General features: G+C 38.9%; 1 protein-coding gene and 1 long non-coding RNA gene across 2 annotated transcripts in view; both read left to right on the top strand.

Annotated features, from left to right (window-relative positions):
- Positions 1-25,686, top strand: part of HS6ST3 (heparan sulfate 6-O-sulfotransferase 3) — a 771,625-nt gene that overhangs the window by 114,855 nt on the left and 631,084 nt on the right. The window lies entirely within an intron of this gene.
- Positions 7,460-25,472, top strand: LOC115894532. The gene is made up of 3 exons (XR_004054630.1): positions 7,460-7,532; positions 8,740-8,802; positions 25,325-25,472. It is a non-coding gene; the product is annotated as an uncharacterized LOC115894532 (long non-coding RNA).

Raw genomic sequence — 25,686 nt, 5'->3', positions numbered from 1 at the left:
AATGTAGAAAATACTTGTTTGTATCTTGTATGTGTGTGTGTATATGAAATAGTTTAATTGTGCCAAATATTGGATGCTTGTATCAAAGGAACCGGGCCCTTAAAATTAAGAATTTGCATATTGTGAAATAAAATGAAACATTTAGTCAAAATTAAAATTGTGATGAGTTTGAATATCCAAACCATCTTAATATAGATCTGTTTTAAAATAAGCACTCCAAGATTAACACCTGCATATTGCTGACTACCAACTACCATGATACATTGCAGTGGCTATAAAAAATTATTCTATCCCCTAAATTCTCCTTTTAATGTCTTTTAAAAAATGAATTGATCTGACACCAATGAAACATTTTGTAATGAATCACACCAGATAACTGCATTTTAATGCCTTGATGCCCTGTGAAATAATTAGAGGGGGTAAAGGGGAAATGTATTTTTCTTATTCAGATACTCCTAGCATCCATTTGAAATTTCTGATCAAAGGTTTTAATGCTTTGTAGCTACTATCCCTTTTGCAATTCACTTCCTTTTTATGTGACTGCACTGATTTCATCAAATGCCTGTCTTTATTCCCTGCCCTAATGATCTATAACCATCGACACTCCTGTCCTGTCTCTCAGTGATTTTGCACGTCATCTCTTCCATCCCGCCATGCCATGGCTTCCTGCTCACTGCCCTGTGATCATTTGTGCTTCAGCATCCCTGATGCAACCCCAAGAAGTTGAATTGGAGCAGCTGCTCTCATTCATCTGCAGCTGCTCCTGGCAGGGCTGCCCGAGAAGGCAGACCACTCTGATTTATGTTCCTTTCTTTCCATCATCTTGACTATCCCAAGAGCTCTCAAGGATTTTTCACCTCTCAAAATTTTAGGAACCTATCTCACAGGTTACACAGGGCAATCCTGCTGTGATTCACTGGGGATTTGTCCATTGTGGAAATGACTCAGGTCCACAGAATGGAAAGTCTGGAACCAGTTTCTGAAATTTACCAGTTCTGCTCTTCGTTATCGTAGCTCTGACTTTTTCATTGTGTGATAAACTCCAAGATGAACTTAGGAGGCAAATTTGTTTTAGGTTATGAGAAGGTTCAAGAGACTTATCAATGATAAAGGCCTCTTCCCATTCTTTCAGTTCTTCAACTCATTCACTCATTCACTCACTCCTTCACTCATTTACTCATTCATGTTACTGTCTGCCTGTTACTTATGGCACCAGTGATTTTTCTCCTTATAGAAGTGTGTTGGGCTTCACCTCTCACTTTCCCTTTTAAAAATATAAACCCGGCCCCAGTCCGTTTGGGCTGCTATAGCAGAATACAATAGACTGGGTGGCTTATAAGCAACAAGAATTTATTTCTGGCAGTTCTGGAAGCTGGAAAATTCAGGAAGAAGGTACTAGGTAGATGCAATGTCTGGTGAGGATCCTCTTTCTGGTTTACCGGCTGCTGCCTTCTGTCTGTGTCCTTACACGACAAGAGGGGAGAAAGGAGCGCTCTGGGGTCTCTTTTATCAGGTCACTAATCCCATTCATGAAGGCTTCACTTCTGTGCTCTAATCATACCTCAAAGCCCTCACCTCCAAATAGCATCACATTGGAGATTAGCTTTCAACATATGGATTCTGGGGGGACGTAAACATTCAGTCTATAGCAAACACTGTACTGTTAAACTCTCCTTAACTAGTGTTAATCTGTTTTAAAATTAATTTGCTTCCAGTATCTTCTTTCAACATTTCCAGTTTAGAGCCTCACACCCCCTTCTTACTTGGACTCCTTTCTGTGAGCTGATTGTTCACGTGGGAAGGATGCTAGAAGCCAAATACCATATGCCAAATGCCTTGGATGAAACTTAGAGGGAAACACTGGCAGTGGATTCAATCTTGCACACTTTCCTCGTGAAAGGGAGTTCAAAGTGGGTTCAGATGTAAAGTATCTGGAAAATACAGAAAAGTAAGGAAATACCATTCTGAATTCCATGCTTTTTTGGTATTATATAAAGAAATGAAATGTCAGAGTCACTGTACATCCCTCTACCCTCACAAAGATTACTTCTATTTCGTATTCGTATTTATATATTTATTTTAAAATATCACATATGATTATAAAGCCAAAAAAGGAAGCAAGCTAGCTATTCATTAAAAGGAAACCAGTTGAATATGTTTTCATGCATTCATACTATAAACTTTTATGTGACCACTAAAAAAGCATATATGCATTAAGCTTAAAATCAAGTGTCAGATTAATATGTGTCATAAAATTTAATTTTGGTTAAAATATGTATATATTGGCAAATCATAGAAAAACAGGGGTTGCAATCCTAGTTGCTGACAAAACAGACTTTAAACCAACAAAGATCAAAACAGACAAAGAAGAGCATAATATAATGGTTAAAGTTTCAATTAAGTAAGAAGAGCTAATTATCTCACATAGATATGCACCCAGTATAGGAGCACCCAGATTCATAAAGCAAGTTCTTAGATTTCTACAAAGAGACTTAGACTCCCATATAATAATAGTGGGAGATTTTAATGCCCCACTGACAGTATTAGACAGATCATTGAGACAGAAAATTAAAAAGATATTCAGGACCTGAACTCAGCTCTGGGTCAAGTGGATATATATCTACAGAACTCTCCACCCAAAAACAACAGAATATACATTCTTCTCATTGCCACGTGACATTTACTCTAAAATTGATCACATAATTGGAAATATGTGCACTCCTCGGCAAATGCAAAGGAACTGAAATTATGACAAACAGTCTCTCAGACCACAGTGCAATCAAATTAGAACTCAAGATTAAGAAATTCACTCAAAACCACACAACTACATGGAAATTGAATAATCTGCTCCTAAATGACTCTGGGGTGAATAGTGAAATTAAAGTAGAAATCAAGAATTTATTTGAAACTAATGAGAACAGAGACAACATACCAGAATCTCTGGGATGCAGCTAAAGCAGTGTTAAGAGAGAAATTTATAGCACTGAATGCCCACATCAAAAAGCTAGAAAGATCTTAACAACCTAACATCTCAGTTAAAAGAACTAGAGAACCAAGAGCAAACAAACCCGAAATCTAGCAGAAGACAAGATATAACCAATATCAGAGATATAACCAATATCAAGATATAACCAATATTCTTCAGCTGAACTGAAGGAGATAGAGACACGAAAAACCCTTCAAAAAATAAGCAAATCCAGGAGCTTTTTTTTTTTCTGAAAAAATTAAAAAAATACATAGACCACTAGCTAGACTAATAAAGAAGAAAAGAAAAATCCAATGAACACAATCAGAAATAAGGGGAATATTACCACTGACCCCAAGAAATACAAACAACCATCAGAGATTACTATAAACACCTCTACACACTATATACTAGAAAATATAGAAGAAATGGATAAATTCCTGGACACATACACCCTTCCAAGACTGAACCAGGAAGAAATTGAATCCCTAAATAGACCAGTAACAAATTCTGAAATTGAGACAGTAGTAAATAGCCTACAAACCAAAAAAAGCTCAGGATCACCCAGATTCACAGCTGAATTCTACCAGAGGTACAATGAAGACCTGGGACCATTTCTACTGAAACTATTGCAAACAATTGAAAAGAAGGGACTCCTCCCTAACTCATTCCGTGAGGCTAGCATTATCCTAATACCAAAACTTGGCAGAGATACAACAACAAAAAAGAGAAAACTTCAGGGCAATATCCTTGATGAGCATCGATACAAAAATCTTCAACAAAATACTGACAAACTGAATTCAGCAGCACATCAAAAAGCTTATCCACCATGATAAAGTTGGCTTCATCCCTGGGATGCAAGGTTGGTACAACATACACAAATCATCATATTAATAGAACTAAAGACAAAAACCACATGATTATTTCAATAGATTTGATAAAATTCAACATTCCCTCATGTTAAAAACTCTCGGTAAACTGGGTATTGAAAGAACATACCTCAAAATATTAAGAGCTGTATATGACAAACTCAACAGCCAGTATCATACTGAATAGGCAAAAGCTGGAAGCATTCCCCTTGAAAACTGGCACAAGACAGGGATTCCCTCTCTCACCAGTCCTATTCAACATAGTATTGGAAGTTCTGGCCAGCGTGATCAGGCAAGAGAAAGAAAGAAAGGGTATTCAAATAGGAAGAGAGGAGTCAAATTATCTTTTTTTGCAGATAACATGATTTTATATTTAGAAAACCCCATCATCTCAGCCCAAAAGCCTCTTAAGCTGGTAAGCAACCAGCAAAGTCTCGGGATACAAAATCAGTGTGCAAAAATCTCTAGTATTCCTAACACTAACAATAGGCAAGCAGGGAGCCAAATCATGAGTGTACTTCCATTCACAATTGCTATGAAGAGAATAAAATACTTAAGGATACAGCTAACAAGAGAAGTGAAGAACCTCTTCAAGGAGAACTACAAACCACTGCTCAAAGAAATCAGAGAGGGCACAAACAAATGGAAAAATATTCCATGCTTATGTATAGAAAGAATCAATATTGTGAAAACGGCCATACTGCCCAAAGTAGTTGATAGGTTCAATGCTGTTCTCATTAAACTACCATTGACATTCTTCACAGAATTAGACAAAATGATTTAAAAATTTATGTGGAACCAAAAAAGAGGCCAAATAGCCAAGACAATCCTAAACAAAAAGAACAAAGCTGGAGGCATCACGCTACCCAACTTCAAACTATACTGCAAGGCTACAGTAACCAAAACTATGTTACTGTTACAAGAACAGACACACAGACCAATGGAACAGAATAGAAAACTCAAAAATAAAATCACACATCTACAACCATCTGACCTTCAGCAAACCTGACAAAAACAAGCAATGGGGAAAGGACTTTCTATTTAATAAAAGGTGCTGGGACAACTAACTAGCCATATGCAGACAATTGAAACTGGACCCCTTCCTTATGTCATATACAAAAATTAATGGAATATGGATTAAAGTATTAAATATAAAACCCAGAACTATGAAAATTCTAGAAGAAAATCTAGGAAATATCATTCAGAACATAGGAAGACAACCATTGTGGAAGACATTGTGCTATTCCTCAAAGATGCAGAGGCAGAAATACCATTTGAACCAGCAATGCCATTACTAGGTATATACCCAAAGTAATAGAAATCATTCTGTTGTAAAGATACATGCATATGTATGTTCACAGGCAAATATTTCATGATGTAAAGGCCAAAAGTAATTGCAAGAAAAGCAAAAATTGACAAATGTGATCTAATTAAACTGAAGATCTTCTGTACAGTAAAATAAACTATAATGAGAGTGCACAGACAACCTAAAGAATGGAGAAAATTTTTGCAATCTGTCCATCTAAGAGAAGTCTAATATCCAGAGTCTAAAAGGAACTTAAACAAATTTACAAGAAAAAACCCAAACAACGCTGTTAAAAAGCGGAGAAAGGACATGAACAGACACTTCTCAAAAGAAGACATACATGTGGCCAACAAATATGAAAAAAACTCCACATCACTGTTCATTAGGGAAATGCAAATCAAAACCACCTTGAGATACCATATCATGCCAGTCAGAACAGCTATATTAAAGTCACAAAACAACAGATGCTGGTAAGGTTGCAGAGAAAAAGGAATGCTTTTCCTTTTTCTTGTTGTTCCTTTTCCTTTTTCTTGTTTTCTTGTTGGTGGGAGTGTAAATTAGTTCAACCATTGTGGAAGACATTGTGCTATTCCTCAAAGATGCAGAGGCAGAAATACCATTTGAACCAGCAATGCCATTACTAGGTATATACCCAAAGTAATAGAAATCATTCTGTTGTAAAGATACATGCATATGTATGTTCATTGCAGCACTATTCACAATAGCAAAGACATGGAATCAACCTAAATGCCCATCAATAATAGACTGGATAAAGAAAATGTGGTACATATACACCATAGAATACTATGCAGCCATAAAAAGGAATGAGATCATGTCTTTTACAGGGACATGGATGGAGTTGGAAGCCATTATCTTCAGCAAACTAATGCAACAGAAAACCGGACACCACATATTCTCACCTATAAGTGGGAGCTGAGTGATGAGAATACATGGACACATGGTTGTGGGGAACAACACACACACTGGGGCCTGTAAGTGGGGACCATGGGGGAAGGGATAGCCTCAAGAAGAGCTTATGGATGCTGGGCTTAATGCCTAGGTGATGGGATGATCTATGTAGCAAACCACCATGGCATACATTTACCTATGTAACAAACCTGCACATCCTGCACATGTACACCAGAACTTAAAGTAAAAATTGAAGAAAAAAAATGCATATATTGGTAAATTATAAAAAAGGAATAGATGATATAAACCAAATCATTTCTATAGTTTCATTTATTGCTTTATGTTTTTGAACATTTCAAAAATATATATAACCATTATAATTCTAAAATCATAAGATATTAAAGCACCTCCCACTCCCTCCACATATTTTAAAAAATTTTCCTCCAACACTCAGTCATGATAAATATATTGGTCTTCAACTGACATTTTTTATTTAATGTAGATATTTTTCCATTACAAATTATTCTCTTCATGACTACAAAGGATATATTATATGTATATGTCACACCTTCTTGAGTCTTTCGGTCCTCTCAAAGTGCTGGGATTGCAGGCATGAGCCACCATGCCCAGCCAGTCAGTGTTGCTATCATTTCTATTCTATGTTTATTATTATTATTATTATTATTATTTGAGACAGGATTTCACTCTGTTGCCCAGGCAACAGAGTATGCAGTGGTATGATTTTGGCTCACTCAACCTTCACCTCCTGGGTTCAAGTGTTTCTCCTGCCTCACCCTCCCAAGTAACTGGGATTATAGGCATATGCCACTACGCCCAGCTAATTTTTGTATTTGTTGGTAGAGACGGGGTTTCACCATGTTGACTAGGCTGGTCTCGCACTCCTGACCTCCGGTGATACACCTGCCTCAGCCTCCCAGAGTGCTGAGATTACAGACTTAAGCCTGTAATCCAGTATCATCTCTATGTTTATTATCACAGCTATTATTTATTTAGCTGGTGAAGCAAACTTCCAGCCCTGAGTCTTCTGGAAACCTGACCACTGTTCTTCTGCAGCCAGTCTTGCCTTGCCCACCCACTCTGACTCCAAATCGTGGCCCACAGCACCTCCGGAGTTGCCTCACTGGTATGCACCCCAGTGATAATCCCACAGCTACAATGTTCAGCTTGCACTTTCCTGCTTAGGTAAATAGATGTTTCCTAGGCTTGTTGAATCTTAGCTTAGTGCTTTTGAGGACTGAATTAGTTGCTCCAATTTTCAGAGCACAGAGCTGTGGATTACCTAAATGTCTTTTATAATATGAGAATATCCAAAGCCTTTAAATATGTTGTTTTCTATTATTGTATTAGATATTTTCTTATTCCAAAAATCTTTATTTTCTTCTCTTCTAGGACAAAAAAAAAAAAAAAAAAAAAAAAGACAATAAAGAGGATGCTGTTCTCTCATGGAAGTATGGCACCATAGGTAGTTGTCTTTATATTGTGTTTCTGGGAAACTTAAAATTTTACATTCAGGTTGTACGGAACTCATTGAAATGTCTACACATTACAATGATATACTGCTGCTTTTCTCTCACTTACCCTCTTTTTGTCAAGAAAACACAAAACCTTTTATAGATATTAACTTTCAACAACCCCAGAGAATGAGATAAATGGGAACTGGAAAGAAAGTTACAGAAAGAATAGGCAATTTTCTTGCCATCGTAGAGTATACCAGAAGCAGGCAAGTTCTGTTAATTTCACAGTTTCTCAAACCAGAGTCAATTTGGGTATGCCCCACTAACTTAAACGCTTACATCAAAAGGAGCTTTTGTCTGACTGGTCAATTGCTGCCAGACATATTAATAGGAAAATATCTCTATGGTAAAAATCAAAAGAAAGCTATTTTTGTAGAATTTTTGAAATGTGGTGAGAGAGGAATTGAATTGAAATACCAGCATCAGTTTTAATGCCTGTGTGTGTGTTTTTTTTTTTCGACGCACACAAGAAAACATGAAGTCATTATATACGTTAGGCACATAGTAGGTACTTAATATATATTTCATTGTTTTGAAAATATCCATGAAAACCTATTTTCATTGGGGATTGTTTAAACGTCTTCAGAAGACAAGTATTATTAGTATATGTTGAATTTCAGTGTGTGCCTGTCTCAGCAACGTCTTCCTAAACAATTAGAGAAAATTAGGATAATTCTCAGAATCTTATGTGCTTGTAGATCTTGCACGTGTGTGTTCAAATTATATAAATGTAGTCAATTACATATTTTCAGAGAAAAACAAAATGCATTCCGGGTTGAAAGTGGAAGGCCAGGCACCCTGGCTCATGCCTGTAATCCTAGCACTTTGGGCGGCTGAGGCGGGAGGGTCGCTTGAAGCTAGGAGTTTGAGGTTTGAAGATGGGTCTTAAATGCTAAGTTACTTTCTATTGTTTATATTATTTTATCCTCTTGGCTGGCTGGTACTTTTTCGGGGGGTAAAGTGTGCAAGAATTTGGGGAGCGGGAAGACTAGCCATAGAGGGCACTGAATCATAGATGTTATGTAGGTTTGCTGCTTCAGTGGTTGAAGAATTCTATTATCGTACATGGCAGACTCTACATGTTCAAATAATAGTATTTCATTTTTCATTCCTAGTGACTAGATTAACTATTGAAAATATATTTTCTCTCTCCAGAACCCAAAAAGAGAAGAAATTTTCACCAGCTAAATTTATTAACTTACGACGCTAAAGCAGATGGTATGATAGGAAAATATTGATTTTTCTATACTGACAGAGCAGCTGATAACTTATTTTTGGTTTGACTTAATGTATAAACTGTGAGTTAGGTCAAGGGATTTTTATGCGATTTTGTACTGGCTTATCCTGGACTTTACAAATCCAAATATTGACTTAAAAAACCTGACTTAACCCATTGGGTTTTTATAAGACGGCCCCAGGTTTTCCTTAAAATTTTGGTTCCCTTGTATATGTACTTTTTATAGAGTTTCTATCATGTAGCCATAAAAAGGAAATGATCTGGTATTGGAATGTGCCACTGTGGTGTCCACACTTGTGACCCTTTTTTGTGGTCCCTGTGTTCGTTTGCTCTTTTCTCTGATTTTGCTGGGGATATATTTTTAACTGTTTGTTTTGTCCAGTCTTAAAGATTCCACTTTGTGCTTCTGTGAGGTCTCCTTTGTTCCTACCTGTACTATGACAGCTGAGCTGAACACCAAGGGAAGCAAATTCATGTCTCCTACTCTTTGGCCGGTAGCCAACTGCCTCTGTGCGGGACATTTTTTTTTTTTTTTTTTTTTTTGAGACGGAATCTTGTTCTCTCGCCCAGGCTGGAGTGCAGTGGCGTGGTCGCAGCTCACTCTGTACAGGACATTTTAATGTCAGGGAATGGTGAGCCACACTAACAGTGCCTCTTTATAAAAGGAGAGAAAACTAGGAAAACTCCTGGAGTCAGTGTTGTGTGTGGATGTACCATGTAGGTGTTTAAGGTATGTACATTTAGTCATTTTCAGAGTTAGGAAGAATGCATTAACTTTGCAAATGGGTCCCAAAGGATAAGTTTGGATATTTTGATACTGAAATATTATTACAGATTATGTGCATCCTAGATCTCTAGGTCCTCATTTGACCGGTTACATCTACCTTGGCTAATGGAGTTCTTTACTCTCTGTTTTTATTGTGAAATATTTATACCTATGAGAAAGATTTATACCTATGAGAAATATTTATACCTATAATGTAACAGCACCTACATACCCATTCCCTAGTTTAGGAAATAAAACCTAACAATTACAGTTGAAGGTCTCTGCGGGTCCTCCCAGGTCTCATAACTGGGAAGCAATTACTAACTTGAATTTGGTATGATCAGTTTCTACACGTTTTTATACTTATCCTACATATGCATGCATGTCTAACCAAATACTTTGATTTCATTTTTAGAAACTGTATATAAAAGGTGTCATCATGCATGCTGCCTGATACAATAAGGCTTTGTGTCCCCACCCAAACCTCATCTTGAATAGTAATCTCCATAATGCCTGTAATCTCATTTGGGGGTATGGTGGATGAGGGCTGTTGTTCAAAGGAATTGCAGCTGCTCACATAGCCCCACTAATCCTCCAAGAGGTAGAATCTCATCTCACCTCTGACACTACTTCTCTCTTGGGGAGTAGCCCTGCCCTGGTGGTGTGTTTCCCCTAGACCCCTCGAGTTCTAGTCAATTCATCTCCTTATAATTTTTTAAGATAAAAGCTTTGTTGCTTAACAAGTTCTCATTAACTGTATTAGTCTCTAAGGGTGGGCCACCTGTTCCCCAAACTAGTATTTGAAAGTTTGCTAAATACCGTGGATGTACATTATTTTTAATTTTTAATTTTTGTGGGTACATAGTAGGTGTGTATGGGATGTACATTATTGAGGGCCCAGAATTGGTTGGTAGAAATTTAACTGAGCCTGAAGCAGTGCGCAGGTAACCATATCGTGACCTGAATATCTCTCCAGTTAGCATAAATAGGAAACCTACAGACAGTAGAAATGTCTATCTGTAAATTTTAAAAACAGAAATCAAGCAAAGAAGTTTATTATTTATATAAGTAAATGAAGATGATTACTATAACATTAAGACCAAAATTAAGAATTTGAGATTTAGACCATTCAGATACACCAGAATTCTGAGAAAAAGAGAGACATGCTGCTTGGAATGTGAACTGGGCAGTCACACATCTTTGGTGCCAGCCTCTATGTAGTTCATTTGACAGATTTTACCTGATCCCCACCTTTGCCCTCACACTTCCTCCCCGCTGGGACCCATTTTACCAGAGTGGGAGGGGGGTCGTCAAACCACAGGGATGTTAGAAATGAAGCAAGGTTTTGCCATGGGATGAGGATGGTGATAAAGGCAGCTTTCTTTTCAGGCCCTTTTTCTCTGTGTCATAGCATCTGTGTTACAAAAGCAGCTTCAAAATGTGGACCTGTTTTGTCCAACTGGCAACGCCGCATATCAGCAATGTTCTCGAGGAAGCAGGGACTCCCTCCTTGCAATGTGTCATGTGCCTGTGTATGGTTTTCTGTTCACCCAGTGATTAGTAATTTTTGGCTGTTAATGGGTAACGAGACACAGCTTGGATAGCTTGGAGAGAAAATCGTCGGTCATTCCATTAAATTGAATTCTAGACGTGAAATGCCGATGGCAGTGGGTATATCCAACCAATCATATAAAGAAATGTTGCCTTTCCCAAGTGTTACCGGTCAAAATTATTTCTCGGTGATATAAAACTCTATGTACTCTTCCGTAGTTCTGTGAAAAATGAATATTAAAAAAGACTTAAGGGAAAGCCATAAAGTGGGAGTTTAAATTTTGTTTTTCAGTATAAATGTGAGGTTCTTTTGTAGTTTCAATTTCTTTGTTGTTAAAAAAAAGCTTTTTTCTTTTGAACTTTTTTCTGTTTTTCCCCTTTAAGTTTTTTTATCAAAGTAGTATCGGCTCATTGTAGAAGATTTAGAAATATATGTAGTGCCACATTTAGGATATGGGCTATGGAGTGAGGTTTGAATTTGTGGTGCCTAGCTTTGTGTAGTTGGACAATTTACTTAGCCCTCTCTAATGCTGCATTTTTCATCTTTTTAATGGGGTTAATAAAATCTACACACAGGGTTGTTGTGAAGGTTAACCGAAATGATTACTGCTCTTGACAGTTGGTAGTTGTTGCTGTTATCAACCTATTTATGGGAGGTAATAATGCATAGTAGTGAATAGCATGCTTCCAGAGCTGACCCCCTGGGCTCAAATCCCGTTTCTGCCACTTGCTAGCTGGGTGAACGTGGATAAGTTCTTTAACGTCGGTGTTTCTCAGTTTCCTCATGTATAAAACATTCATAGAATTGTTCTGAGAATTATACGTATTCATGAATGACATAAAATAATACCTACCACATAGTAACTCTTATTGTTGCACAATTTCTGGTCAATCAGTGCTGATGTTCTAGCATATTTTAATGGTTTGCATTGCATATACGTTTTGATTCTACTTTTTCACATAACCACGGTTCTTTCCTATGCTGTAAATAGTCTTTTTGATGACTGCTTAATATTCCACTGAATGGGTGTGTCATAATTCACTGATCCATTGCCTCAATGTTGACTACTAAAAGTTTCTTTCCTTCCTGCTCTCCTTCCACCAACAAATAATATTAGGAGAAATATTCTTGTGCTTACATCCTTGTTAAAAATTCATATTATTTAAGGGTGCAGTTTTAATTTTGACAATACCTTCTATGTACAAAGAAGTGTAAGTAAGAGATGCCTATGACTCAACAACTGGACTAGTGCAAGCTAGAGTTCATCATATATGCTTCAGATCATTCCTTGTCTAAGAACTGTGTCATTGTGGGGTGGGTGGGGGCGGGTGAAGTGGTTTGGGGGTAGACACAATCTGCAAACAGGTGCCCAGAGGAAGCTTGGAGGCTGCTTCCTCTCAGGCCCCTCTCTCCTGCCCTAGAGGGAGCCACCGTTGCTGTTTATTATCCCGGCCAAAGCACAGATCATCCACCATTTCCTATTTTCATTTAGCACACTAAGACAGGCTACAGTTTTCAAAGAGAATTTTACTAAAAATAAAGGGAACACACAAGGGGAAGGAAAAGAAAGCCCGAGAAGCCTAGTCTGCTTTTCTGTTGCTGCGTGCCTCGTTTTCCCTGCTCCTTCCTGTTCCTGAGTTCCCTCTGCAGAGAGAAGTCACTGTGACCCCACTGTGTCTTCTCTCTCTTTCTGTGATCTGCCTGCAACCCCAGGGTGTGGGTCTGGAACCTGCTCATCTGCTTCTTCAATCCAATGACTTGTCCTCACAGCCCTGAGTTGAGGAGTTGGGTATTGGGGAGCCAGACGGAAGTTTCCCAGGGGTCCGGAAAGAAGCAACCTATTTTGAATGTCATATCTATTCTGAAAAACAAGGGGTCTCACAGTAGCATTTATTGAATGACATAATTGTACTAGCTGTTTCTCATATACAATCCAATTTAATTCTTCCCCAACTTGAAGAGAGTGTTTATTTTTCTCATTTAATGGATGAGAAAACTGAATCTCAGAGATTTAAAGTACTGTGCTCAAGGCCCATTTCTTGGCATGGGTATAACCCAGGCTATTTTTACTCATGTAGTCCCCCTCCTTCAGAATGGAAGGGCCACGACATCATACCCAGCGTTTGCATTCGTTCAGGGCATATTGTGTGTGCATTGCTAAGGGCCTTACTTGCGTTACTTACCTCACTTAATCCTCGCAACTTCCTAACGAAGTAGATGTTATTCTCTCTCTCTCTTTCTCTCTCTCTGTCCATCCATCCACTCATCTCTCTGTCTTTAATTTTACAAATGAATAAACGAAGTCACAGAGAGGTTTAATAAATTCTGGCAGGATCTTAAAGTTTAGTCAAGTAGGGCAGGAATTTGAAACTAGTCTAACTTCAAAATCTGTACTGTTAATAACTGTTATACTGCAGAGAAGCAGTATGTATGTTTGTGTGTGTGACTGTATATATGTGTGCATGCGTATGCACATACATGTGTATATATTTATATACATGTATGTGTGATGTGTGTGTTTATGTGTATAGTTAGATACATAGATACATAGATGAATGGGTGCATGGATAGATAGATAATTTCTTTCTCGTCTCATTTACTGCTATATTTCTAGCACATCAAATAATGTCTGGCACACAGTAGTGTTTAATAAGTATTTTCTGAATGCATGAATACATTTTCATGAGTCCAGGTTCCAATAAGAAAGATATGAAAGAGATGATGTCAAAGTAAAATATTTAAAGGAGACTTTAATTATGAAACAACTCCTCTAAATATGCAAGCCAGAAGACCCAAGGATGATTCCGGGACTCAGGAGTGGCATCAGCAATGCTCCTCACCATCTCTGTGTCCCCAGAGAGAAGCGGGTGGCTTCTGAAACCAGAGGAGAGGACCAGTGAATGTCAGGCAAGGTACACAGCAGCTGAGGGGCCCTCAGGGAGGGAGCCAGGCCTCACTCTTCTCTCTCCTTCTGGTTCCCTGCCTGGGCTTCTCAACCACAAAACCTAATGGGAAGTGGGGGGACAAGGGAGCCCCTTGCCGTTGTCCTCATGGGACAGCCTCTGGGGCAGACAGGAGGGTGGAGAAGGGTGGAAAGACCTGGAGGGGCAGGGGAAGACATCTGGCAGCGAATGGCTGTGTGTGCTGATCTCTCTGTTTCCAGGATGTCATGGTTCCTCTGGGAACAAGCCGGTTACCAAGTGTCAGGTTCCCATCACTCACAGCCACGTGGAGAGAAGACAAACATTAGGGCCATGTTTTAAAGCATAAGCCAGTAACTGGCCAGAGATGGAAACTGCCAGGAAGATGCGTGTCTGGCTAAATTGTGAAGGCATGTGCTGAAGGGCTGGGTTCAGGCAGCTCCAGAGCACTCTGCCTTGTGCTAGTGGATGCTGTTTGCTGCTGTCCATCATTCAACAGATGGGCTTTCCTGCTGCTGGACTGAGTCTCTATGTGCACCATCCTTTTTCAATTGAGGCCTGGACTGCTCTTGGCAAGGATCATCTCTGCTATTAGTTTTGTTTTTCTCCCCAGTCCCCAGCCCACACTACTTCTCAGTGGAAGTTTTCAGTTAAGAACCTAGAGCTGTAGCCCATGGTGGAGTGCCTCTTGAGCCTTTTTCTGCCTTCCACAATGATGCCAATGGCTTCCTAAGCCATCCCCTCACAGGACTGCATCTTTTCACACGAAGGTACCCTTGGGACTAGCTGTGACTTCTGCCAGTCCCTGTACATTTTCCCATTGCTGTTCGGCCTAAATTAAGACCCTTGCATACAGGCATGTTCCCAGAGCCACACTAACTCCAATAGCTTGCCTGGCTCACAGATGATCTCACTCCCTTTCACCTTCTTTTCAAAGAAATTTTAATAAGAATTGTGTATAATTATGGCATACAATCTGATATTTTGTAATATATGTACATTGGGGAATTGCTATATCAAGCTAACATATATATAACCTCACCTACTTCTCATTTATTCATGGTGTGAACACTTAACATCCATTCTGTTAGTTATTTGCTTTCACCTTCTGCCTAAAGCTGTCACCTTAAATAATTCCCTTGTTAAATGCTTGGTGTTTTTCTTTCCTTCTGTTTGCCCATTTTCCCTTCCAATATAGTTTTATCATCCTTGTTAAGGAATTTTAGAGGCAGAACGCCATCTAAATAATAACACATTGCTGTAGGTGGTAGAGCTCGCATTTCTTGGCAAGAATAATATTTCGTGGTGATGATTCCCTGTGACTGTATTTTCAACCCTATTATTTCAACATGGCATGTTGATAGAAGTGTGGACGATGGAGAAACAGGCCTGAACTTACATAACCACAGACAGGATTCTTTTTCTTTTTTTTTTTTTTCTGAGACAGAGTCTCGCTTTGTCGCCCAGGCTGGAGTGCAGTGGCGTGATCTTGGCTCACTGCAACCTCTGCCTCCCAGGTTCAAGAGATTCTCCTGCTTCGGCCTCCCGAGTAGCTGGGACTACAGGCGCATGCCACCATGCCCAGCTAATTTTTGTATTTTTAGTAGAGACAGGGTTTCACCATGTTAGCCAGGCTGGTCTCGATCTTTTGACTTCTTGATCCGCCTGCCTTGGCCTCCCAAAGTGTTGGCATTACAGGTGTGAGCCACAGCGCCCAGCCCACAGGCAGGATTCTTAAACTCTAGTGGCATCATTAATTCATTTGCTCATTCAGTCATTCCAAGAACATTCATTGAGTGCCTCCAGTGTACCAGGTGGTGTTTTTAAGCAAATTGGAGATAGACAAAGCAGACTGCACCCTTCTGTCTGGGAGCACATTCCTTTATAAGACGGTGAACATAGTGTCTATCTTGGAGAGTGGTAGGATTTGGCACATAATAGTTGCTTAATAAATCTTATTTGTCATCCTTTCCATGCAGATAATAAATCTGATATTAGATGCATTTGCAAGACTTTTGGAAAAGATCATCTGGAGGGAATATATTTTTGTAAGCTCTTTATAAATAGACAATTTTCAAGCATCATTAAAATTTTAAAATTTCTGATTTGTCTTCTTGGTTTTTGGGTTGTAAAGGAAGGCACTTTTTTCTTAAGGGTGTGAGGTAAAGCAGTTATCTCACAGTCATCTGAAGCCACTTAAAAGCTCTGCCACTTCTGCCACTTAAAAGCTCTAATTAGCAATGACAGAGGTTCTCTCTTTCTCTAAACTGTCAGTTTATTTGAGCTAGCCAGGTTGTTTGTGATGTGATGATCTACTTCATGTGGACACTGTCTTTTTTTTTTTTTTTTTTTTTTGAGGCAGAGTTTCACTCTTGTTGCCCAGGCTGGAGTGCAATGGCACGATCTCGGCTCACTGCAACCTCCGCCTCCCAGGTTCAAGCAATTCTCCTGCCTCAGCCTCCCTAGTAGCTGGGATTATAGGCATGTGCCACCATGCCCAGCTAATTTTGTATTTTTAGTAGAGACGGGGTTTCTCCATGTTGGTCAGGCTGGTCTCGAACTCCCGACCTCAGGTGATCCACCTGCCTCGGCCTCCCAAAGTGCTGGGATTACAGGCGTGAGCCACTGCACCCGGCCTCTCATGTGGACACTGTCTTAAAAAAATTTAAGAAACTTTGTTTTACCTTCTTTCCCTGCTAATAGCTTTATATCTCCTAATAAATCTGTGACATTTTATCTGGCCCAGGGCTTCTATAAATTCACATATTAGATGGCTGAGCCATATGATGTAAATTTTTAAGGCTGTCCCACTGGCTTCATGAATTTAATTCTGTAATTGTTGAAATTAATGTGGTCTGACAATGTCATGATTTTCTCATTTTTTTAATGCCTCAGGATTGAAGCATCCTGTTTTCGGTTACTAAAACCATGACAGTCCACTACAAAACATTAATTGCATTAAGAAATTACTCAATTACTCAATTTGAGTGTTCCTTGTATTTCCTGCTGCAATACTGACTCATAAACTGAGTTTAAAATAATTAAAAATTGAACATCTTAAATATTATACATTTGGGTCAAGTGAATGGACAGGAATAGCTAATAAAGAAGAAAATTTACCTTTTCTAGTGTCTCAAATAGTCCTTCTGCCCTCCCTCCACCATAAAAACAAAAACAAAAGAAAACCTTCTTTTTTAACAGGAAAAATAGGTGCTGCTTTTTGGTTGAGAGACTGCTTTGTGATACTCGTACTTTTGATTCATTAGAAAGCAGTTAGGGTCAGAGAGAGTCTTTTTGGGAAATATCTATTTGTGTGGGGTACACATGACTATTATTCAAACTATTGGTCAAGGAAAAGCAGCACTGATGCTGGAAAGTTGCTGTGTGATCCCTACCCTTCTGTTGTTTTCAATTGTTTATTGTTTCATTGCTTATGGGCTATTCCCACCTATAGAATTCAAGCTAGGGATTCTGATTGTCTTAAATAATGTAGTGTTCAAGACTTGAGAACAATGCTCATGGTAGCTTCCAATAAATATTTTTTGAGTGAGTGTGATCTGATTCTGATTAACTGGAGTGGGATGGGGAGGAGGTAGGATTTGAGGGAACAGATAGATGCAGGTGAATGCTCTAAAGTCCATTCAACAGGCAGCAAACAGTAGAGGTCAGATACAGTACAGGTACCAAGGAGTGATGGGATAAACTGGTGATCCCTAGAGTCTAGCAAGGTAGGAGCTGGCTGCAAAAATCTCATATATTAGAGGGAAGAAGGCTATTGACACGTGACCCCTGGAATTCTAGATAGTCAGAGAGTTTATCAGCAGGTTGTATGATGTAAGCAACATAGAAGATCCATGTACTGGATTACTGGGATAGAAAATAAGACATAGCCTTACATTAGGTCATCTGTCACTTTAGCATGGATGACTGAAAAATATTATATCTTCTCTTTGAAATGGAAAAAAAATCAATCAACCTTAGTTGTAGTAAATTTTCTTTTAAGATGGTGAATTAACTGTTATTTTAAATTTTATAATAGATTTTAGATGGCTGAACTATAAACTGTAGCATGTTGATTTAAAAAGTGTTCCAATTTTGAAATACAGATGATGAAATTGACAGTGTGATTAGATAAAATCAAGGATATTTTTCCTTGGGCAACTGTAAAACATCAATCAAATTCTTTATTTAAAACTTCATAAGACAGTCTAGAGATGTTGAAGTAAATATGACTTCCCTCTTGGCCACTTTATGATGTAACAGGGAATAAATTGATTTTATTTCTTAACAAGGCACAAACCACATAAGACAAAGAATAAATAAAAGCCTTGAAATGGGCTTTAGTAATTTCTAGGCCCTGTAAAATGCTGCAGATGTCTGTGTTGAAAGGTAATGTGCAACATTTCTTGTGGTACGGCATCCACTTTATTTTTCTTGGGCTGAAGATTAATACCACAGGAAATTAAAGAACATAGTTAAGCTCAGAGAAAACTGGAGGCAAAATAGCTGATGCAAGGTCAATATCCAAGCAACGAGGTAACAAGATCAGCGAACGCTGACAGCAGCTTCTAACTTTCTTTAATGAAAATTGCCCACTGAAATAACACCAGGTAAGTGGGCTGGCTTAGTTTTGTTACCTTGTTTCTGGATGATTTCTCCGTAGAGCATTGCTCTTTCTATAGGAGTATGGTATTCAGGCCTAACAATTAGTAATCTCCTTGACAGCTGAATCAGAAATGGAAAAATCAGAAGGAATTTATTTACAGAGAATTATTGTGTCTTCTAGTGAATTTTAAATAAATAGTTTACAACTTAGGACTTCTATGCCTTCTTTGCCATTTTTTTAGATTTCCATCCTTCTCCATTTGAATATTAATTTCTCATTTATCTGGGAGCATGCTTTAGCTCATAGAGTTTCAAGTTAGGACTCTTTTGTGGAGTGGGGATGACTCTTCTTGTAGACTGTATATATATATATATATATATATATATATATATATATATATATTTCAGTGGGGTTAGTGGATATGACCTGGTAAAAGGTGTCAAGTTAGGAGCTTCTGTGGCATTGTTAGATCATGCAACTGCAAAATTGATGATGTTGCTCATTTTGATTTGGAAATGGAATACGACTGCATAATATGCCTTAGTATGGATGGATGTGTTTGTGTGTTAAGTGTCTCTTACTATTGTTAGCCATGCTTGCTTTGGCATACTTGGTTTCATGAAAGAACAAAATCATTTTTTTCAGTTGAATTTTCAGTATTTGTATGTCAGCTGTGTAATCCAATCAGGACAAAAATGGGAGAAATCATGAGTGACATTGGAGCAGGGAAGCAGAGTTGGACAGAAAGGTGAGGCATCTTTATTCTGCAATAGGAAACATGATAGTTGCCATTTAGCAAATGCCCTGATGATGAGGTGGCCTCATATGTACCGGCATGCTTGTTGTGTTGGACAGCCCAGCCCCCAGACTCTGGAACAGCTTGTTCCAATGCCCTTTGCAATGTGGTTGCCCCCACGGTGGCTTGAACGCCTCACTGACACCATTCAGCTAATTTCAGCTTCGGTGTTGGCAGTGTTGATATACACAGAGCATTTTTCTGATGCCCCAGCCTGGGCCTGAACCCAAGAACCTTCTCTAGCATTGACATTCATGGATGGACCAGAGCAATTGCTTTCAGAATAGAATAGCTGTACTTTGTGGTAATACAAAATAACCCCTCGAATGTTGTTTCTGGAATGGATATGGGGGGGAAATTTGTTTCGTTTTGTATTTTTAGGTTATTTCTTTATCTGTGTCTAACTTGGGGGATGGTAGGAGAAGAAAGAAGATTGCCTAGATGTTGTAATAACATATATGCCACAATTTTTGGCTATAACTATGTAACTGACCCTGATAGTTGCTACCATAAAAGGTCAACAGTGCTTTCCTTGGATATCTAGTTGGGGGACTTCAGTCTCCCTCTCTAAGCCACAGGCAGTTTCTTCCAGATGGCAGCTAGTTCTTTATATAATCTCAAGCAAAATATTCCCTTCCCTTCCCTCCCCTCTCCTTCCCTCTCCCTCTTCCCTTCCCTCTCCCTCTTCCCTTCCCTCTTCTTCTTCCCTTCCCTCCCCTCCGCTTTCCTCCTCTTCTCTTCTCTCCTTTTGCACAGTATAAATTCAGTAAATGTATTAGAGCATGACTCAGCCTAATAGCAACCAGCTGTGCATCCTGGAGGCACACATAGCTCCTTTCCATGTTACCGGTGGGTTTTCGAGAGGTTCTAATTTCTGAGTCAGGATATCAGCCTCTGTGGTGCTTTCAGTTATCCTGTGGTTCTTCAGGCTAATGATTGCAAATGAGACCCCAGAGCACCATCACTGTTAGCACTGCTGGTTTGGACAGAGAAGAGTAAAGTCTTGAGGCCTATGCCAAATTCTAACTTGAGAAATTTGAGACTAGCTGTTTGTTTGTCACTATTTTTTTTTTTTTTTTTTTTTTTTTTTGAGACGGAGTCTCGCTCTGTCGCCCAGGCTGGAGTGCGGTGGCCGGATCTCAGCTCACGGCAAGCTCCGCCTCCCGGGTTTATGCCATTCTCCTGCCTCAGCCTCCCGAGTAGCTGGGACTACAGGCGCCCGCCACCTTGCCTGGCTAGCTTTTTTTGTATTTTTTAGTAGAGACGGGGTTTCACCGTGTTAGCCAGGATGGTCTCGAACTCCTGACCTCGTGATCCGCCCGTCTCGGCCTCCCAAAGTGCTGGGATTACAGGCTTGAGCCACCGCGCCCGGCCCACTATTTTTTTTTTTTTAAGTGTCGCTCTGTCTGCTAGGCTGGGGTGCGGTGGTGCCATCACCAGTTTAGGGCAGCCTCAACCTCCTGGGCTCACGTGAACCTCCTGCCTCAGCCTGCAGAGTAGCTGGAACCATAGGCATGCACCACCATGCCTGGCTAACTTTTTAATTTGAGACAGGATCTCATTATGTTGCTCAGGCTGATATTGAACTCCTAGGCTCAAGTGATCCTCCTGCCTTGGCCTCCCAAAGTGCTAGGATTGTAAGCGTGAGCCACCACACCCGGCCTGTATGTCACCTTTTAGAAATTAACAAAACAACCTTGCTTATATATGTTCACGGTATTATGTTCTAGGCAGAATACAAATTGTCTTGTTTTAGGATTAAAGGACACAGAGTTAGAATTAGGCAGTGCTTGACCATCGAAGGTTACAGAGCCACCTAATTGTTTCATGATGCTGTAGACCAGTGATCTTTCTACAGGATTCTTCTGGTAAGAATCTCACATTCTCTAAAAATGAATGTCTGCTTTACCATCCATTACTTTGATTTCTTTTAGGCCATTCTTAAATAATTTGGGCAGACTTTTATGTTTGTTTAAGTGGAGCGTGTTTGCATTGTTACTGGGGGTGCGTTTAATTTTTCCAAAGGGTAATTGAATTATTCTGAAGTTGAATGCATGGTTTATGCACCGCAATATATTAGCTTGTAAGTTGGCAATTGAGAGAGTCCCTAAGAATGAAACATTTCCTTCAAGCGTCATAACTATTTTGGGAGCTTAAAAATGTGAATTTTGATCACAGACATTTTTGTAGATGGCAGACTTAGTTGGTCGCACCTGACAGGTCTACCCATATGCGAAACCATTTGAGAAGTAAATGCGCATCACATCAAGTTTGGCCTAATTAAATTATCTGGTTTAAGTAAGTATGTGGAAATGTTATGCCATTACTATAAGTCTCCTACACTGGGAGGTGCAAACAATGAGTTATATGGTGTTTATTCCTTTTGGAATAAGTCTTCTAATAAACTACCAAATCATTTCCAAAGTCTGCAAGTTGGGAAACATCAGACTTTAATATTTTAAGTCTTGTTTTTTCCCAAAGGGGAACATTTTTGCTGGACATAATCACCTTACTTTGGAATATTTTCCTCACTGCATAGTTAGGATTATTTTAGATAATCAGGTTGAATATGTATGCAGCTCTTTTTCTTTTTGATGGAGGAGGTAGTACTGGAAAAGGGAAGCAACAGATCTAAGTGTTCTTGTACATCCATCCCACCTTGCATCAGACTATGATAGAACGTTTTATTTTAATAACTTTACTTTTCTCTTTTAATAAGTGATACATTTACAAATGGATTCTGGGTTTTTTATTCTGTATTATCTATCTGGCAATTCTATTTACCCAGATTTTTTGGTTTTCATGTCTATACTTTCTGTTTGTGACCAACTAAAATTGATGAAAGTTGAGTATCTCAAGATTTAAGAAAGAATCAAAACTAAATTTCAACTGGGTAAAAAAGGGGGAATGTCAAACAGTGAATCACCTATAGAGAAGTAGCTTATAAGCATGCTACCATTTACATGGAGAGTCCTGGGTAAGAGTATTAGGAAATTTGGTTTATGGTCTTGCCAGTGACTGGCTGATCTTAGTTCAGTGGGTTTTGTTGGGTCTCTGGGCTTCTATTGCCCTCAGTGGTGGTGGGAAAAATCAGGTTTAAGTGAAGACACAACCTCAGGTGTCACTTTAGTGTAGGATGATTGGTTTTGCAGAGGGTCTGACCCTCTCATAAACAGATTTGATATACTAATTTAAATAATTTAGAACACTTAAAAACAATCAACCAATAGATTTATGTACATGTCAAAGAGGAAATACCTTGAAGATGTTTATGATTAAGATAAAGAAATTGGCCGGACACAGTGGTTCATGCCTGTAATCTAAGCACTTTGGGGAGCTAAGGCGAGCATATCACCTAAGGTTGGGAGTTCAAGACCAGCCTGACCAAAATGGAGAAACTCGGTCTCTACTAAAAATAAAAAACTAGCTGGGCATGGTGGCGCATTCCTGTAATCCCAGCTACTCGGGAGGCTGAGACGGGAGAATTGCTTGAACTCGAGAAGTGGAGGTTGCGGTAAGCCAAGATCACGCCATTGCACTCCAGCCCAGGCAGCAAGAGCGAAACTCTGTCTCAAAAATAAATAAAAATAAATAAATAAATAAATAAATAAAAAATGATAAAGAAATTAAGACATTATAATATCTTTTGTTTTGGTAGTGGTTGTATATATTGTTGCTAATCAAAGTATGTGAACCTTCTTCTAACACATACTGTTTAAATGGAACAACACATTCTGCGTTTCAATTTCTGTCTTATACATAGTGTAACATTCCTCTGTTTAAGTAAATAAAATGGCATAGTTATGTTCTTGGGGGCCTTTAAATATAGGATAGACATCTTGTTGTGAATACACATTTATGGCACATACATGGTAAAGTAAAATATTAAACCAAGATATGAAAGAATCTTTTGTCAAGTACAAGGCAAAGTCTTTTAACAATGGTTATTATTGATGAGAGTCAGCTACTCTTAACATTATTCACATTAATTGATTATTCTTTAGACAGTAGCGTCTTGATGCTCCATTGTGACGTTATCTGGCTATTGTGCTGCATAAGTGTTTTTATTGCATTTAAAACTGTGGCCTGTAAAATCCATAGTTGTAAGGATTAGTCCCTTTAATCTTGACACAAGATAGAAATATTTTGGGCCCATCTCTTGGGAAAAATATGCCCTAAAATATTGGTTTTACATGATCCCATATATTGCAGGTTCCATACAAAAGTACAAATGCAGTTTTAAAGTATGGACATTTCTCCCATATCAGATATATTTCTTCTCATGAACAGACTATATTTACTACAAACTTTGGGATAAATATTTACCCATTTTTTGATCTAAAAATAGATACTTAACAACACTTGGGGAGAGCCACGCTAATCAATTTCATCTGGCCTCTAAAACAGGTGTCATTTTGATAAATGGTCCTAATTAAGCTGAGATATCAAGTAGGAAGCCTATTGAGTTAATGCATTGGCATCTATATGGCCATGGTCAGACATGTACAGATGTTATGATGAGGTAAAGACAGCACTTTATTAACTTGGTTAAGTTTCCAAGTTCTGCATCTCCTGTTGTTTGATCAAAGAACCTCTGTACTGTGACACCATTGGCTTTAACTTGCATTTATTCACATGGTAGTAGGAGGCAAAGGTAGCTATGGAAAATTTAGCTCTTTCAGGTCATTTTTTAAATAACTGATTTCTATCCTGCAGTGAGAGACAAATGCATAAAAATGATTAATTAGACAAGAAGCCTCATTGTTTCCAATCTGTGATTCGCATTTTTTTTCTGCACAACATGGGTTTCAACTGCTGGAAACAAAACTCTTTAATGTCTTCTTATATTAATTTCAGTACAGATTTTCCAGGTAGAGTATGTGCAGGAGGACTTCATTGCTTGCTTCTTCATGATTGTTGGTGCAAGATGACACAAGGACCTGACCTTCTCTTTTGAATTCCAGTTGCTTTATGATCTCACAGTATCAGATTATGCCATCAACAATTCTACGGTTGGGTATTCCAAGAGAGGACTTGTAATTTCTCTTTTTAGCTCTACTTATTCATTAAAAAAAAAATTAGTGGGAATGGGAGAGGTATGTTGAGGGCATATTTTAACAATCTCAGAGAACTTAGTTCAGTTGATCTTTATTGGAAGGTTATTACCTCAGCCTTCTATTAAAATATCAAGTAGTAGATATTTCAGGCTTTGTGGGCCATATGTTCTCTGTTGCAGCTACTAAACACTGTTGTTATGATGGGAAACCAGCCATAGACAATACATATGTGAATAGGTATGGCTATATTCCAATACAACATTATTTACAGCTATCAAAATTTGAAATTTCGTATAATTTTCATGTGTCATGAATATATAGTTTTTTTTTTTGAGATGGCGTCTTCCTCTGTCACTCAGGCTGGAGTGCAGTGGCACGATCTTGGCTCACTGCAACCTCTGCCTCCCGGGTTCAAGTGATTCTCCTGCCTCAGCCTCTGAGTGGCCGGGATTACAGGATTACAGCCACCTGCCACCACACCCAGCTAATGTTTGTATTTTCAGTACAGACAGGGTTTCATCATGTTGGCCAGGCTGGTCTCAAATTCCTAATCTCAAGTGATCCGCCTGTCTTGACCTCTCAAAGTGCTGGGATTACAGGTATGGGCCACCATGCCCAGCCTGTCATGAGTATTCTTTATTTTTTTATGCAACCATCTAGAAATATAAAAATGTTCTTAGCCTGTAGCCATACAAATACAGGCAGTGGGCCAGTGTTAGTCCATGGGCTGTGGTTTGCCACCCCTTGTTTTAATGCATTTCTTGAAACTCTGTGCTAAGGAATTAAGCATTGTCTCTGCCTTCAGGGAACTTTTTATTCAGATGGAGAAAAGATCAGCCACATAAAAACAGATCAATGTAATAAAACAGAACATCATTAAAGGCTAAAACCGAAACCATACTAATTCTCTGACCAGACACAGCAGGAGGAAGAGGGACCAGCAGAGGATGAGGTAAGGAGGAAGCATTGCACAGAGGAATGTGGGTATGGGTGTGGATGTGAGGAGAGCAGTGTGGATGGAGAAGCAGAAATCCTAAGGGACATGCAGCTCAGACAACAACAGGCAGAAGATGCTTTTTACATTTAGGAAGGGTTTCAAGTTATCATAAGGAGGCCAAAATGTCACCTATTTCAAGATCTGGTTTTGCTCTTTTGTGTAGCCATCAG

This window comes from Rhinopithecus roxellana, chromosome 18 (genome assembly GCF_007565055.1).
Source record: "Rhinopithecus roxellana isolate Shanxi Qingling chromosome 18, ASM756505v1, whole genome shotgun sequence".
NCBI classification, from domain to species: Eukaryota; Metazoa; Chordata; class Mammalia; order Primates; family Cercopithecidae; genus Rhinopithecus; species Rhinopithecus roxellana.
This window is presented reverse-complemented; position numbering and strand designations above follow the sequence as displayed.